Source organism: Zalophus californianus, chromosome 3 (genome assembly GCF_009762305.2).
Source record: "Zalophus californianus isolate mZalCal1 chromosome 3, mZalCal1.pri.v2, whole genome shotgun sequence".
NCBI lineage: Eukaryota > Metazoa > Chordata > Mammalia > Carnivora > Otariidae > Zalophus > Zalophus californianus.
Window position 1 is genome coordinate 56,546,765 of NC_045597.1, and position 4,475 is coordinate 56,551,239.

Consider the following 4,475-nt stretch of genomic DNA (forward strand, 5'->3'; position numbering starts at 1 on the left):
ATCCCGGAGTGACATTCTCTATTTCCAGGTCTTTTCTATCGCCACTTATATGCTTGTAAATCTCAGATCTGTTTTCAGCTCAGATTTTTTCTTAAACTCTGTTCTAAAACTTAGGACAACCATTTTGATTTTTCAAAAATATTTTATGTGTCAAGAATTTAGGAAGGGCTCGGCTCTCTGCTCCTCCCCGTTCGACAGACAGCTGCGTATTCTGGTGCACTGCCAGCCGCGTCCCTGAGACAAGATGGTGAAGGTCGGAGTGAACGGATTTGGCCATATTGGGCGCCTGGTCACCAGGGCTGCTTTTAACTCTGGCAAAGTAGATATTGTCGCCATCAATGACCCCTTCATTGACCTCAACTACATGGTCTACGTGTTCCAGTATGATTCCACCCATGGCAAATTCCACGGTACAGTCAAGGCTGAGAATGGGAAGCTTGTCATCAATGGAAAGTCCATCTCCATCTTCCAGGAGCGAGATCCCGCCAACATCAAATGGGGTGATGCTGGTGCTGAGTATGTTGTGGAGTCCACTGGGGTCTTTCACCACCCTGGAGAAGGCTGGGGCTCACTTGAAGGGCGGGGCTGAGAGGGTCATCGTCTCTGCTCCCTCTGCCGATGCCCCCATGTTTGTGATGGGTGTGAACCACGAGAAGTATGACAATTCCCTCAAGATTGTCAGCAATGCCTCCTGCACCACCAACTGCTTGGTTCCTCTGGCCAAGGTCATCCATGATAACTTCAGCATCGTGGAGGGACTCATGACCACCGTCCATGCCATCACTGCCACCCAGAAGACCGTGGACGGTCCCTCTGGGAAGCTGTGGTGTGACGGCCGAGGGGCTGCCCAGAACATCATCCCTGCTTCCACTGGCGCTGCCAAGGCTGTGGGCAAGGTCATCCCTGAGCTGAACAGGAAGCTCACTGGCATGGCCTTCCGTGTCCCCACCCCCAACGTGTCCGTTGTGGATCTAACCTGCCGCCTGGAGAAAGCTGCCAAATATGATGACATCAAGAAGGTGGTGAAGCAGGAGTCAGAGGGCCCCCCTCAAAGGCATCCTGGGGTACACTGAGGACCAGGTCGTCTCCCGCGACTTCAACAGTGACACCCACTCCTCCACCTTTGATGCCGGGGCTGGCATTGCTCTCAATGACCACTTTGTCAAGCTCATTTCCTGGTATGACAATGAATTCGGCTACAGCAACCAGGTGGTGGACCTTATGGTCCACATGGCCTCCAATGAGTAAGAGCCCCTGGACCACCAGCCCCAGCGAGAGCAAGAGGAAGAGACAGGCCCTCAGCTGCTGGGGAGTTCCTGCCCCAACTTATCCCCCAAAACACTGAGAATCTCCTGACCTCCACCGTTTCCATCCCAGACCCCTTGAAGAAGGGGAGGGGCATGGGGAGCCCTACCTTGTCATGTACCATCAACAAAGTATACTGTACCCAGCCAAAAAAAAAAAAAAAAAGGAATTTAGGAAGGGCTCAGCTGGGTGGTTAGTATCCATTCTGGGGGCATCAGCTACATGGCTGGGACTGGAGGAGCCACTTCATGATGACTTCTTCACTATCTCCCTGTGGAAGGGGACAGCTAACAGCTGGTGCAGACTCTTGGCTGGTAACTCAGCTGGGCCGGTCAATCAGAGCTTCTACCCATAGTCTCTCCATACATATGATCTGTGCTTCTTGTAACATGGCCACAAAAATGGTAATCTTTTTATGTAATCAAATTCATTAAATTCTGTCTTACAGTTTATGTTTCCAAGATTGTGTTTGAGAAATTCTTTGCCAATTCATGTGGCAAAGTAGAAAACACAGCATAAATGGGTGGTCACGTGCCCCAGAAGAATGAAGAATGGATTTCAACAATACTCTCATGGGGTTACATGTGGGATTTAAATATGATACTGCATCCTTAAATGATTGCTCAGAGCAGAGCTACCTGGCTAACCGGAATACTCACCTAGGAATCATTACGTGTGATAGAAATAAGCTTTTCTATTCTTAAGGCTGCTGTATTTCTAGGTCTCTTTGCTACAGCAGATTAACCTTGCCCTAACTCATACATCCATCTTACAGATGAAGAAATGAACCTTGAGAGATCATACAACTTCTCAAGTTATTCAGCTTGAGCGCAAACCTCCAGGTAATTCCACTCCAGGTATTAGAGACTGTATTTTTTCCCCGATGTTGGCTTTGCTCTGCTTTCTCTTCTCAGAATTTCAAATCTTTCCATTAACTTTCATGTGAGTTTACTGCTCATCAAAGGCAATTAATAAAAATTTAAAGTCAATATGAGGTTTATGCTCTGAAAGATGAAGTGCTAATAATAAATATCAAACATTATTTCTTTTAAATGACCTCTTTCATATCTGAATATTACTTACTATCAGGTAAGCTTTGGAGAAGGCCACAGGCAGTTTCCATGCACTGAAAACCATGGTCTTGGTGATGGTGAGCACCCTGAGGGAGAGCAAGGATGATGGATACTGAAGAAGAATTTAAGTTAAACATCAGGAAGCAGTAGTACCTTATATAGTCAGATGAAACATTATGCATAGACATTCATATGAAATAGTCTAGGGGCGCCTGGGTGGCTCAGTCAGTTAAGCATCTGACTCTTGGTTTCGGCTCAGGTCATGACCTCAGGGTCATGATATCGAGCCCCTTGTTGGACTCCACACTCAGCAGGGAGTCTCTTCCTCTCCCTCTGCCCCCCCACCCTGCTTGTATGTGTTCTCTCTCTCTCTCTCTCTCTAAAATAAATAAATAAACCTTAAAAAAATGTCCTGAAAATTTTGAAGAATTTTGATAGGTGTTGTATTAGCCATCATGACACCTGGGAAGTAAGGATGTTGTATAGTAATTTTAACTTACTCTATACTCCAACAATCATCTTGTGAAGTGGATAATTGTAAGAATTTCAGATATGAGGAAACTTGAAGTAACTCCACAGGGTGTAGAAACTCCTGGATACACTGTCCAGGAGTTGTTAGGTTGTTAGGTGACAGATGATCAAGCCTGCCATTCTGACCGGTGTGGTTAGATGAGATGGAATGGGTGTCCATCCACAAGATTCACCCGAAGTAGAATGAAATCCAGTTCTCTTAGTCCACCATGAAATCTGATGAGGGGTCATGTGCTGTGGGCCATGAATAAGTTTAAAAAGAGCCAGGACTTAAAAGTAAGGCAAATCTGAATCCTCTTCAGAATGCTTTATGATAACTTTGGAGCGTATTTCCTAAAGAATTTTTTTTCTTTAGCGAGCATATGAAAAGTGAAAATAGTTAAGAAGCAAAAAAAGACATTGTTAGTAGAAATCACAGCTGATTAAATGCATAGAGGCAGTTTTTGAGGGTCAACCTGAGAAGGACTGGACATGGGAAAGAAGAGAGACCATCTACAGGTGTGCAGACTTCTGGGAGTCTGCTCAAGTTCTCGCCATCATAAAGTAGTGCCTAGATCTCAAAGGTGAGCTGAGCAGCTTGGAGCTATCTATGGTTTTCAGATTGGATATGCTTAGAAGTCTCGTGGATTTTTCTTTAAATTTTAAAGGGGGTTGGTGCTGTGCAATAGCTTTGTGTTCTTAGAAAGATGAGCTTTGTTCACCAAAGAGGACATCTAAATGCTGATCGAAAGATTCCTAGTAGTTGTTGATACCTGGTACTACTCATCAGTTATGAGACTACTTCAGATAATTATGTATAGCTTCATTTTGTCATGTAAACATTCCAAGAACCGCAGCCATTGAAAACTCTGTCAGCAGAGACCCAGGGCCTAATCATATGCTTGGAGATCAGTGAGGCCTTGATGGTCTTCATCCCTGTAGGACTGAGTAGGAGGTGGGTTGTTTGGATCCAGACTTAGATACAGGGAGCAAGAGGGGATTCAGTTACTACAAACAGGGTGTGGACTGGGAATTGGTCTCAGGGTCAAAAACAAGCCCAGCTTTCAGAACTGGGGAAGTGGCCTAAAGTTAGATAAGCAATGAAAGTGAATTGATCCTTTGGCCAAGAACATAGGTCTCAAGTACTTTAAGTCCAGTTTAAAGTCTGGGTGGGTCTTTCAGGTTGGGGCAGGACTGAGCCTATATATGGGGGCCTAACTGCCCAACTGGTGAAGAAGAGGGATAAAGAGTTTAGGAACTCAAGCAGTGCTGGCCATGGGGAGTGGAGGTTGCTCCCATCTATTGTGGGAAGATGAATGAACCCCAGAGATTTGAGTTCTGTTAAGGTGAATTTATAAAATAAGTCTTTGTAGGGAACCCTGGGTGGCTCAGTCAGTTAAGCATCCTGACTTCAGCTCAGGTCATGATCCCAGGGTCCTGGGATCGAGTCCCACATCGGGCTCCCTGCTCAGTAGAGAGCCTGCTTCTCCCTCTCCCACTCCCCCTGCTTGTGTTCTGTCTCTCTCTCTGACAAATAAATGGGTAAAATCTTTTAAAAAAAGAAAATAAATCTTTGCAAATGGGTAT

At 45.5% G+C, this 4,475-nt stretch overlaps 1 pseudogene; it reads left to right on the plus strand.

The window, feature by feature from the left end:
• The first annotated feature begins 244 nt into the window (after positions 1-244).
• LOC113919861 lies at positions 245-1,248 on the plus strand (annotated as a pseudogene).
• Positions 1,249-4,475: the final 3,227 nt, after the last annotated feature.